Genomic DNA, 13882 nt, shown 5'->3' with positions numbered 1-13882 from the left:
ATTTCTTTTCTAAATTACCATTATATTACCAATGTTTTACAAAACCACTTTTATCAAGCTTTTAATTAATTCATCAAACCAGAGCAAACTAAATTCTTCTCAAATGATCAATTGATCATCAACTTAACCAAAAGATACCAAAAATGGTGATAACCACAAACTCACCCAGAAGACGAAAGGATAGTCTGCAAAGTTGTTGTATTTGATGATTCAGTAGCTTGAAAATTGTGTGTCTGACAGTGAACAAGTGACACACACTCAACATGTGAGAGTGGGAGGAGACATGATGGCTGCTTTTCCTTTTATAACGACTAAATGTGGCTTCCTCTTTTCATAGAGCGTCTAGACACTTGCACAAAAGCCAATATTTTTCACCCAGAAGAATATACCTCAAAAAAATACCCAAATATGCCAGTGGTGATTTCATAAATAAATAACATTTAAATCAATAACACAAATAATATAATATATCCGAATGATAATGCAAGGTGATATTACACTACAACAAAAAAAAAAAAAAAGATAAGAAAAAAAAAGTATAGGCATGTACAAACATAACTTATGAAACTCACTATTGCTTCATCAGACGCCTGAGGTGGAAACTATGAAATCCTGATCTGTGACTTAACCAACACAGTGTATTCTGTAATTTACACATCTGTAAATATCACTAATTATGAAGTATAAGAGTAGAGTTCAATACAACACCAAACTGAGAAAGGCAACGGCTGTAGCCAAATAGCAGTTTTTTGTTTGTTTGTTTTTTTTTTGTTTTTTTTTTTGCTTAGTTTTATTATCATTTTGAAGAACAATCTTTATCTCTGTTTTATATGCTTTATGTTTTATTATTTCACTACCATGTTTTGAGGTATGATTCATGTGTCTAAGAAGTCAAGTCAAAACTATTAGTCAAATGCAAAACTTGTTTTGCATGTGTTCCTCTGTGGCTTATGTACAGTATTAAAACGTTGAAAAAATGATTTCCTGTCAGTGAGTTACACACACTACTTCACAGAGTCTTTTCTAAGAAAACAGAGAGTGACAGGCCTGAAAGTTTAACCTAAAACACTAGACAGTTATCGAACCACAAGCAGACATGTTTTGTCCAGAGAATTTAACCTATGCCATTTAAGTGCGAGACAGAGAATTAGCAAACTAAACATGCTGTGTGCTCATATGCTTCTATGTCTTACTCATTATTCAAATTAGAAACATGTTATAGACAGTGGTCACCATAAGGTGACTGCTGGGGTCTCTCACACTATATACTTGATCTTATTTTTCACTTTTCCTTTTATAACAAATCCTGAATAATCATTCTACAAAACCTATGGCCACCTGTTCAGGAAAAAGCTTTTATAAGTCCCAATTTAGACTCATACATAGGGGAGAGCGGGGCACAACCTAACGCTTTTTGACTTTCTCAGTTTGTGTAAATCTACTTATGGTTCTACTTATGGTTTTTCCCACATTCATTTCCCACATGTCTAGTACAATTATGTGTTTTTGTTTTATTAATACAGTATATACTTTTTTCTTGATATACCCCGAAAGAATGGAAGTGAAATGTGACAACATGCCCCATAGGTGGGGTACATTGTAACATGTGTGGGGCACATTGTAACATGACCATATGGCAGCTTAAAATGTTATCTGATCTAATAAAAAATATATACAAAACAAACTAAAATATTTTCTAAATAAAATACAATTAAAAAACTTTTTCATATAAAATAATGCCAATTTTTAATAATTAAATAGAAACTCATTTTTGAGTTTTGACTACGAACACATGAAAACACAGCTATACAACATAGTTCAAAACAAATAAATAATTAGTAATTTCTGAACATTGACTCTCAGTCTTTATTCACCTTTTTCTCACGTTTTCTCAATAAAATTAATAAAAGTATAGAATATAATAGCATATTTCTAATAGGGGCACATTGTAACGCAGTGTGACAACCTGCCCCCACCTGCACAACTGGGATTTAAACCCTGCTAGTGTCTTCTGCTAGTTAGCGAAGCATTAAATAACTATCTCAACTGTTAAATAACATCTTGGAGATTAAAATAATATCAGATTTGTCTTATTTTAAATAAACACAAAAAATAGAGATGAAAAATTAACTTAAGTAAGAAACTTACTTTTGCTATGGTTTAATAAATGTCTATGGATATCTTCCAAAAAAAAAAATTTTTGGCGGATTTTTTTTTCTATATAGTGTTGATATGGCAACTAGTAAATAAACAAAGTTTCGTCATCCAAGCATGTGCGGAAGTATTTAAAACAAGTGTGTTACAACTAACCCCGCGTTAGGTTGTGCCCCGCGCTCCCCTACACATGTTTTTCACAAATGAATGCAACTTAAGAGGCATATTGGCATAACATAACAAGAGTCAAGAGCAGAATCAGGGAAACTACACCCCTCAGGCTCCACCTTCATTTCAGCCTCTGGCTCCAAACATTGTGTGATTAATGCAGTCTTTCAGATTGTGTGGAGTTTTGGCAAAACTCCTAAAGCCAATTAAAATAAAATGATAGGTCTAGGTAAACCTAACCCATCAACGAGGTTCAACATTGAGGCCTAGGACTTTCCATTCGCCTCAGGGAAGCCTCATGGTTTACTGTGACCTATATTTGTCATATGTTAACCCAATAGTCAATCACATCTGAAATCCACACTTCAAACTTGAGTGAACCACAGTTTTTTAATGCCAAAGTGGAATGTTATCCATGTAAGTTTAGCCTGTAGTTTTGAGAAGACAGAGGGAAAATGTACCAACTGCATGTTCAGAGTATGCCAAATAGTTATTATTGTATTTAGGGCAGGATTTTTGCTGACTTGATTTTTGCTGGATTGTTGAGTGATCACAACATGTGGTCATGTTAATTATGGTTTAATACACAGACCAACCATAATTTGTGCCATTGATTACATGACTACGCTGCCCTGCGAGTAGGTGATGCCAGCACCTGTTGTTTGCCATCTGCTAAGAAACAAAATGAGGCTTGAATAGGAAAGGGGGCAGTGACACAGGCACACAAACTATGATTTAAAATATACTGTAAATAAATCTCAATTAGTTCCTCTTTTGGTTAGCCTAATTTAAAATGTGAAGAGCTAAATTCCATATCACCGCCAAAAACAATGGATTATCTAGAGCAGTGGTTCTCTAACTGTCCAGGCACTTTAGCAACATACTGTACACAATGTCATAATAAACAACAATATATTACTGTTCACTGTTCATAAAAAGCATTCAGAAGTTTAGTGGTCCACTAGATGTGGGTCAATTAAACCAAACAGCATTTTTCACTTTGTGTAAAAGTCACATTTAAATTATGCAAATGTTAGACCCGTGTTTACTGTTACTGTGTTTGTGGATATCTGCTCAAACGTAGATATGTATAATATGGTAACCATAATGTTTCATATTTTGGATCGCGTTTGAAAAGCAAAACGCACCAAACATTAGGCTTCATGTTTTTACTATTATCTAATTTCATATCATCATAACGAATGGAAACATTTGAAGTAACATATGATAATCAATATATTTTTCTCGTAGTTGTTACTGAAATTTTTTGGAAGATTTATAGGCTACTATAGGTTATTGTTATTATTATTTTATGCAGCACTGCGCATAGCCTATGCTTACAAACACAACAAACCTGGTGTTCATTATATTATATATTGTTGGAAACATTTGTGTGTGTGTGTGTGTGTGTGTGTGTGTGTGTGTGTGTGTTCTGTGAATTTTAAAAAGCAAATTTAACCAGAAAATACTGATATCAGTATGTTCACTTTTTTTTTTCAGGGCCCAGATGCTGCACTGAGTCCTGCTGACTTCAACATTCTCATGAGTCTCTGTACATGAACATGGTGAAGTGAAAATCAAACACCTGGGATATTAAAGGTATGTACAATGTTTTTAGGAATGGCACAAAGGTCTGTCTTTGGATTATTGTTTTCAATAATGTGCTTTTTTGTCATTTGTTGTGTATCTTTGGATTATGTTGTGTTGTAAATAAATCCAAACAGTCAAAAAGCCATTCTTTTTTTAATCTCCTCATTCTTTGTGCAAGGTTGCTCAGAATGACAGGGCCTGATAGCTCCTAATAGGGCCATTAGGGAGTGTCTTTGTCTTTCTCAGGTGTGAAAGGCTTGCATATTAATGAGGTGATCCGCCCCTTCGCATAAAGCTTTCTCACACAAAACACGTCTTACAGTTTTTAAATCAATATATTGTCTTATCTGAATGAGCAGTCAGGGTGATTTTCACATAGTTTTGGAGCAAATATTCTAGGCTACGTGATACAATTTTCAAAAGTCTTGTGAAGAAATAATCAGTATGGGTTTCATGGCCTTATTTCAGTGACAATTGTTTTTTGTATTTTCACAAACCACGCATAAACGTCATTATCTCAAAACTACAAACTTTTTGTCATGATTCTGCCTTCTTGTCTTTGATTTTCTCTTGTCTTGCGGCAGAATCATGACAGGCCCATGTTTCATGTGCAGCACATGGCCATTTGTTTGGCCATGTGCTTGCGTTGTCTCGTCCCCTAGCCCCGCCCCCTTGTTATCCTCGTTTTGTCATTATTGCTTTACCCATTATCACCTGTGTTCCTGATTATTTGTTCCCTATTTAATCCCCTCATGTCTGCTGTCTTGTGTCGGTTCATTGTCGATCAATTTCATACTTTGTGTGATCACGTTGTGAGTATTCCTGTCCAGTGAAGTTCTGATCCTGTATTTGCTGTTTATTTGTAGTCTAGTTACGTCAAGTCTATGTCATAGTCTAGTTAGTATTCATAGTCCTGTCTTGTCCTGTTTTGCCCCCTCGTGGGCTTTGTTTTCCCTGTTATTTGTACAATAAACTGTGTTGCTGTGACCACTGTCTGCAATTGGGTTCATCTCCACACATCTCATAACAGAATGAACCGACCAACATTGAACCCAGCAGACAGTGTGTCTCTTCTCAAGTGGCAGTCGGAGCTCCGGGAACAATGGTGGTTGTCCTCTCCACCTTCTGCCAAGCTTCCTGTGATCCCAGAGGATCTCGTCCTGGCCGTTGTTGCCCTTGGTGATAAGGCTGGTTCCACTTCTCCTGAGACCTCTTCTGTTCCCATTGTTCTCCATGGTAAACGAGGGAGACGAGTTTCCTGGGATTCCCCGTCTGAGTCTTCCTCGACCGAGTCAGCGCTGCCCGAGAACGCCATCCCTGCTCCTGTTGCGGTTCCAGCTGAACATCTCCAACTGGTCGCTAGCCCAGCTACAGATTCGGCTTCGCGTTCAAGGAGAAAGAAGAGGAGAAAGGGAGCCTCTCGCTCTTCATCTCTAGCTGTCCCAGGCGCTGTTCCAGAGCCCGCTCCTGCAAGCGCTGTTCCAGAGCCCGCTCCTGCAAGCGCTGTTCCAGAGCCCGCTCCTGCAAGCGCTGTTCCAGAGCCCGCTCCTGCAAGCGCTGTTCCAGAGCCCGCTTCTGCAAGCGCTGTTCCAGAGCCCGCTCCTGCAAGCGCTGTTCCAGAGCCCGCTCCTGCAAGCGCTGTTCCAGAGCCCGCTCCTGCAAGCGCTGTTCCAGAGCCCGCTCCTGCAAGCGCTGTTCCAGAGCCCGCTCCTGCAAGCGCTGTTCCAGAGCCCGCTCCTGCAAGCGCTGTTCCAGAGCCCGCTCCTGCAAGCGCTGTTCCAGAGCCCGCCACTGCAAGCGCTGTTCCCGAGCCCGCAGTCGTGTGTGCTGTAGAGAGAGCAGCGGCCGATTCAGCTGCTGAAGCTGTCTTGCGGTCGGTTTCTGCTTCTCAGAAGATGCCTGTCCTCGTTGTTGCCGATGCTTTGTCTCAATACTTAAAACGTCTTGTCCAAATCCTTGAAGTCCCCGCCATGTCTTGTCCTGAGTCTGTGAGCGCCGTACCCCAGTCTGCTGCAGCCAGTGTTGATCTGAGGCCAGCCACTCAGAGCGCTGTTCCTAAGTCAGCCACCGCTTGCACTGTTCCTGCTAATGTGTCCAGTCCTGTCCCAGCAGATGTGTCCAGTCCTGTCCCAGCAGATGTGTCCAGTCCTGTCCCAGCAGATGTGTCCAGTCCTGTCCCAGCAGATGTGTCCAGTCCTGTCCCAGCAGATGTGTCCAGTCCTGTCCCAGCAGATGTGTCCAGTCCTGTCCCAGCAGATGTGTCCAGTCCTGTCCCAGCAGATGTGTCCAGTCCTGTCCCAGCAGATGTGTCCAGTCCTGTCCCAGCAGATGTGTCCAGTCCTGTCCCAGCTGACAGGAGGATGTCTGTGTCCAGCCCTGTCCCAACTAATGTGTCCAGCCCCGTACCAGCTGTCACCCGACCTCTGTTTGTTTCCCCGGACACCCCTGTCACCACTTCACCCCGGTCTGTTTCTCCTAAGACTGTTCCTCGTGTGTCCCCATCCATGTCTGCCCGGACCCCTCGCCGTCAGCCCTCGTCCTGTCCACCCAAGACCCCTAGTCCACCCATCCACCCTGGACTGCCCCCTAAGGACTTTGTGTTTCCCCCCAGTCCTCCCATCCACCCTGGACTGCCCCCCATGAACTCTGTGTTGTCTCCACCTCCTCTGCCTTGTTTGTTGTTTTTGATTTTTCACCCTAATCCTGTCATTGTTTATTCATGTTTGCCGTTGTTGTTGTTTGTCATGTTTTGTTGGTTTGTGTCCTTGTCTCAGTCTGTCATGTCACGTGTTTAGTGTTCCCTTAGGGAGCGTCTGGAAGCCGCTCCTTAGGGGAGGGGTTCTGTCATGATTCTGCCTTCTTGTCTTTGATTTTCTCTTGTCTTGCGGCAGAATCATGACAGGCCCATGTTTCATGTGCAGCACATGGCCATTTGTTTGGCCATGTGCTTGCGTTGTCTCGTCCCCTAGCCCCGCCCCCTTGTTATCCTCGTTTTGTCATTATTGCTTTACCCATTATCACCTGTGTTCCTGATTATTTGTTCCCTATTTAATCCCCTCATGTCTGCTGTCTTGTGTCGGTTCATTGTCGATCAATTTCATACTTTGTGTGATCACGTTGTGAGTATTCCTGTCCAGTGAAGTTCTGATCCTGTATTTGCTGTTTATTTGTAGTCTAGTTACGTCAAGTCTATGTCATAGTCTAGTTAGTATTCATAGTCCTGTCTTGTCCTGTTTTGCCCCCTCGTGGGCTTTGTTTTCCCTGTTATTTGTACAATAAACTGTGTTGCTGTGACCACTGTCTGCAATTGGGTTCATCTCCACACATCTCATAACACTTTTACACACATGCTGCTGACATTATTGTAGCAGAGTTTGTGCTAAATACAGTGTAATCAGACTTTAGCCATGAAAATGTCACAAGTAACAGAAATAAGCACAAATGTCAGAGCATGTCAGAACACCTCCAGGCCCAGAAAACAGCTCAGACCTCAGAGGGTTAAAAGTGTTAAAGGGTTAAAAATATAATTTTGTAGAAGTTACAAAATTCTCCTTTCCTAGCTTAATATGCAGAGAAACTGTATAAACATTTTGTAGGTTGGTTGCTATTCAAAAAACAATAATAAATGAACCAAATTACAAAAAGGAATTAGCATATGAAAAATCTTAATTACTTCTTACAACATATGTTAGCCTAGAAATTGATTTACCAGCCAACAAAAAACTTAAGCGCGTTCCGTTCCGTGTTGGAATGTCTGTTTTTTTTTTGGTCGGAGTTTCCACCCACTGCCAATTTACCCAATAGTACTTTGACAGTATTATTCGACGGATAACGTGTCCCGGGATTTGTCCCGGGATCATTTGATTTTGGTTCATTCACGCTGCCAGTGATTTTCCGGAATCTGTGACTGTGTTCACACACATCCCGTAAAGATCCCTTAAAGACAAGTGATGTCAGGATGTGACGAGTAATGTACACGTCAAACGATCTCAGCTTCAGCGCATTGGTCTTGGCTTTTGTTCACACAAAAACAAAAGTGAAAAGTGCTTTGTTTTGTTCCAGGACTGATCACGGCAATGTTACTAGGTCCCCATCCCGGCATCGATCCCGGCATCAATCCCTGGACGTGTTTGTGTTCACACAGAAGGCACTCTAGCAAATTTTACATCAATTTCCCAGGATCAACGCGCTGTGTGAAAGGGACTTAACTAGGTCAGAGATCACAGGTCCATCCAACCTAAAGAGCCTAGGCATTCATCTAAAAATCTATATTAACGGGAGCATATTAAAACAAGAATAAATCAACTCATCAACTTACAGTGTGTAAGTCTCCTCGCCTTCCATTGTCAATTGTGCTCGCTCGTTGCGTGTCCTCAATCTGGCAAAAGTGTCGAGTCTTGAGGAGAAGGGGGCGGGAGAAACAACTCTCTCCAATATTTTGAATTTGGACTGCAGTACCCATTTCAACCGCTGTCAATATTACATACTGCACCTTTAAATCCTAAAATCTGTATGGACCTGAATAAACATGCCCTTTTATGGGATTTATATAGTGTATATGGCATAGCAAAAGAAAGACATGCAAAAAAAGCTTGTTTCTTATAGGTCACAAATTGTGGGACAAAACCCTACACCATAACATATTTAAAGCCAAGAATAATATGGTGATGACACAGATTTGATACAGACCCTGTATGCCACACGCAACATAAGAGCTCTAGGCATGATCAGCCCACTCTGTGGACTCCAATACACAAGACCATAATCTCAGTCAGTCAATCTCAATCTTCACAGCTCTTAAACCATAAACTCTCTTTACAGAAAACAATACAAGTCAGTTTCGAAAAGATGTAGCTTCAGTGGCAGTTATCCTGTCTCTCATGCAAAGTTTGTGGCCTATATTTTTCACTAGCATGTGTCAGTGTTCTAACAAACAGGAAATAGGGTCTACCGCTAAAGTGTGTCCATGCACACTCATGCGAGCAAATTTGCATGCACATTCTGCTTTTGCTAAATGTCACATTTATGTTTCTCATGTAATGTCTTGTTATAGAATTTATCAGATTGCCTTTTATTGTATGTCACTTCTTTATGAAGCTGTTCAAATAGTAAATTCTGAATAGTTTGTCAGTTGGAACATTTAATATTGTATTTTGCAGTTTGGTCAAAGACTACAGTATGTATGCATCAGGTACATCTAGAAGTATGACAGGGTTTGTACAACATTTAGAACCACACAATCCCCAACTATAGCTCAGTATTCCACAGATCTCATGTTTCCATTGAGTTCTCCAAGACATGTAAAACCACAGAGAACTCTCTCAGTCGAAAATCTGACATGGTTGATTTCCTGTTTTCACTTTAAGAACCCAAGAGTTTGTGTGTCCCCCTTCTGAAGCTGATCCAACTCTGTACAGAAACCATATAGCCACAGAAAAGCAAGACAAACACTGAAACAAGGCCATCTAACAATTCATTCCTCACAAACGACATACAATTTAATTCTGTCTTCATTCTGACCCAGAACAGTTGGGAATTTGCCCATGTTTAGAGTATATTGGCCCCTGTGACTAGACTTTGGTCTGGCAACAGACATTCAAAAGTCAGTTGAATGAAAAGCATTTGTACAACTAACAATTAGTGTCAACAGCCAATGAAGCCTAGTAGACCTGACAGTTGCCCTAAATGTGTATTTAAACGTGTCTTGGTTATGCTAGGCTAAGAATGTAAATGCTGCTAAGGCTGTTCTTACTGAAAAGAGAAAGAATGACATAATAAAGGAGGAAGGAAATGATACCACCTTATTTTGATACCACACCGAAGACATTTCAGGAAACTCCCAACACAGCATCCAACTATATCATGGTTCAGAGATATTATGTGAATGCAAAAATAACCGTCCATAATACATGCAAGGAAAGTCAGGCAGAACTAATGCTGAATTATCTATTGCACATTTTAAACACAAGCTCCCACAGATGTGGTCCGATGGGAAAAAATCCTCATGGCAGAAGAATGATCTTTTCGAGTTCATACATTTTGATTGCAAATCCTCAATTTGTAACACTCAGTCCACTCTGAATAACTGTATGAAACTATGCTATGCGGTGTGTATAGCCAGATCTAGACAACCAGTAGGAAAGCACAAGAGGCCTTTCCACAGATCCAGGATGAAGTTGAAGGAGGAAGCGGTAATAAAGTTTTATGTCTCTCTTTGACTGAAGCAGATATATGGAGCCTTGAGTTACATGGAGCATTTCTAGAAACTTTCGTGTAAAAAGCACCAGCTGGAAGACACGGATGATCTTCACATGCTTCATGTGTTCACCAGATGCATCAGACAAAAGAGTGAAACATTGACCTCAAGTCTCATTAGAACAGACAATCACATTACAAGGAACAAAATCTAGTGAACTATCGTAATTTATGTAAAACTTTGTGTGTGTTTATAATGAACTAGAGAGCTCTGAGGATAATTGGACTGAAGCCCTTCAAGTCATGTTCTATACACTAAATTGGCAATTAGGTTGCTATACTTCACCATAGTAGATCTATTCAGTATTCCAATATGGAATGGAACAATTCCAAATGCTGACAATACAATATGGGATGGTGATAGCACAAAAGAAGACTTAACAGTGCCTTAAATATAAAGAAAAGTAAGCATGAAATTACTGGGAAACCTGCAATTTTTGTAGGTATTATATGGTGGGCTTGGGCTAGCATTTTATATAATAATGGTATTTGTTGAACAAAGAAGTTAACTTTGAATTTTTAAATTCAGTTGTTGTTTTTCCTTTTTGTTGACTGGCATAATGGGGTGAATGGTTAGGGGCTTGGGGGAGGCATTTATTGCTAATAATATGTGGATGCTTTTGTTGTAAATTGATTAAATTAATTTTTAAAAATGATGTGTATAATGTTCCACCAATCCTTGTGGAATTCTAAATAAGCCCAAGCCTATCTAATAATCTTTTGGAAACAGAATGTTTCTTTCAAGGGCACCTGAAACAACCAGAAGTGTACAGTAATCCAATTTATATTTGTGTTGATTTTCATTTCAGTGTCTCATGAGGTAAATTTAGACTCCTTTGACAGCATGCATCAAACACTATCAAAGCTGCCAACGCACAACCATGTCAGACCCCGGATGAGATACTCCACAGAACAAACCAAGAGCTAGGCATGTATTCAGGACATTCTCTTTTCCATCTGTTTTGAGCTGTGTACAGCTAGTTTACCTCACAACTCCTGTTAAAAGCCAGATTAATATGTAAACTACTCAATGTTGATCTGTAGACTGAACTCTGGTGCTTAGCATGAAGAATGCTACTGGAGGACTCATCTTTCATTCTGCTCGTCCCTTGAGAATTCATCCTTTGCCATTACATGCCACAAGCAGATGGTGACAAAAGGGTGTTAAAATATAGTTTTCTACAGAGAATCTTCTAGGAAAAAGTAGCCAGTGTGAGTGTTGTAGGCAAGCAAAATTGCAGAGAACCAAAAGAGCCATGTGAAAAATGATCACAATCACAAATGATCATTTGATGATCACAAATAGCAAAATGGCATTTTTATTCAGATCAGTCACAAGGAAATCAATGCATATTTGGGTAGTTGACGTGACGTGGCTTTTTCACCGTCACAGAAGCTAAAAAATAATTTATTTCACATTTTCATAATTTAGAATACAATAAATGGTTAAACATTTTCTTGTTTTACATGAATTTGTTGTTTTAATACCAGAGTTATTTTTTTTATTTTTTTACAACTTTGAGCCAAATCTCAAAATCGTCCTATTGTGTGACGGTAGACAACATTATTTCATAAATATTAACTTTTATAAATAAAGAAAATAATGTTTAAACATCTTAATGAACACTCCTGGCATAATTGTGCAAGTGTCTATTTCACTAAGTGGCCATCACTTTTCCTATACATACATTTCTAAAAGTGTTGGAATTTCATAAAGTTTGTCACAGAAAAAAATGTCCTTTGGTGTTATGCAATAACCTGATATTAAGTTGGGCAATATCATGGACAACTACATTTAGTTGAAAGACCCCATTCAAGGTCATGTGACTGAAGACCCCTATGAAGCCCATGAGCAGTGCACATGGCAAGTATTTCTCTCAGAACTGTTCAAATATTTAACTATGTTTTCAGACCACTGAAGTTGTTAATTTTTTTTGTCCTTTAGTGTGACACCCCTAAATTAAATTTTTTTATTCAAATTTGTATTTTTAAGAGCAGGACTATGTAATATTATGCAAATGTATCATGCCAATCGCTAATGACAGTTCAGCTAGTATTAGCATGGTTATTAACTGCCACAAAAGCTCAATTGTCCTTTGGTGTGACAGAAAATGTCACAGGAAATGTCCTTTGGTGTGACACTTTGGCCTGTCACACCATAGGACACAGATGTCACACCATATGACAAGACCTCCTTAAGAAGCTTTTAAAACGAATATATAAAGTTTCAACAAAAAAACAAATGTCCTCCTTTATTATTGTTACAATAAACACTATATATTCTGACTCTTTTTATGCAATGACTATCTTTGTCCTTTGGTGTGACGTTTTGTCCTATGGTGTGACAAACATAAAACAACAGAAAAATATACTTATTTTAAAATATCTTAAAAAAAAAGAGTCAAGTTTGGCATTAGGGGAGTTACAATAATATCTCCTCTTAAATAGGTACAATTTCAGACAGTTTTGTAAGGTTGGCGAAAAAGTTTTATTGACATTCATAGGGAAAAGTTTATCAGGTTCATCTATCCATGGTGAAAATGATTCTAATTAGTACTTTCATGTAAAATAAATATCACTTTAAGAAAATAATGTTTTAATAATGTGAACAATTCTGTCTCAAGTATATTTTATGTTATTTAATATAATTTCTTAGTACTTTTTAAATGTCACACCATAGGACACATTTACAGTACTGTTGAGTGAAAACGTGAAAAAAATATGTGAAGTCACTGACAAAATGAGTGACCACTACTATTTTCTGAAACTCCAGTTTTCATACTCCATAAATATATGTATTTTTTCTTAAAAAATTATGTTTTCCAAAAAAAGTACTTTTTCTTGGCCATTTGTCAACTACCCATTTATGGCACTATAATGTAAATGTTTAATCTAACGCTTAATAGAGGATGAATATCTGACTTTTATACGAAACCAGGCATATTAAAATTAAGCCACAGAGAGGGGCAGACTTGGTAGTCAATCCAAATATTTGTAACTACGTCAATTTTCTAATTAGTTTACCATTAATGCCACTAACCAGATGCTATAAATCTAACCCATTGTGTTTTTTAATCGTTGATGTGAATTCTAGAGATCAAGGTGGTAAAAAAAGCCAATTTAATATAGGCCTAATGACTGCAAGACGCATGCACAATTGCTGAAATGAACACTTATTAAGTTATTTTTCACATACATATACATACAGTATATATATACAGTAGGCTAGTCATCATTTGAAGTGGATCAAAACCTTTCATCAAAGTTATCCATGAATTTTGAACAATACCCATTTTTGTTTTAGGACAACTTTGATGAACTGTTTTGATCCACTTCAAATGGTGACTACTGTATATATAGTGAAAAATGTGAATTTCAGCAATTGTTAAAATTTAAATTATATGTATATATTTAAACTGTGCGTATTATTAATTAAAACCTTGTTATTACACCTTGGAATACCTCTTTTATTCATTTGAAGAAGTACCAAGCAGGCCCGGTTATCATCCAAAGCTGACAAACCCAAAACAGGCAAATATTGGTTAATGAATCAGCCTGTCAGTATATATATAGGCCTATCGGTCTACCACTATTGTGAAGAACAAAATAGGAAACTGAACATAAATGTTGAGGCTTTACACATTTTAGCATGTCCAAAACATTAATAAAACTGATGGACAATCTTAGCGATATGGTATGGTGGGACACAAGCATT

The 13882-nt window shown here is 38.5% G+C and overlaps 1 protein-coding gene across 4 annotated transcripts in view; it reads right to left on the bottom strand.

Annotated features, from left to right (window-relative positions):
* Window positions 1-13882, bottom strand: part of septin9b (septin 9b) — a 180330-nt gene that overhangs the window by 34165 nt on the left and 132283 nt on the right. The window contains exon 1 of one of the 4 annotated variants that reach the window (XM_079883231.1): window positions 166-260. The exons of the other annotated variants lie outside the window; for them this stretch is intronic. The gene's annotated coding sequence lies outside the window, so the exon portion shown is untranslated. Of the gene's footprint in view, window positions 1-165; window positions 261-13882 lie in introns of those variants that run through there. 4 annotated transcript variants of the gene reach the window in all.

The sequence above is a fragment of the Squalius cephalus genome (genome assembly GCF_949319135.1).
Source record: "Squalius cephalus genome assembly, chromosome: 10".
NCBI classification, from domain to species: Eukaryota; Metazoa; Chordata; class Actinopteri; order Cypriniformes; family Leuciscidae; genus Squalius; species Squalius cephalus.
Note: the sequence above shows the minus strand (reverse complement) of the source record. Positions and strands in the feature narration are given on the sequence as shown.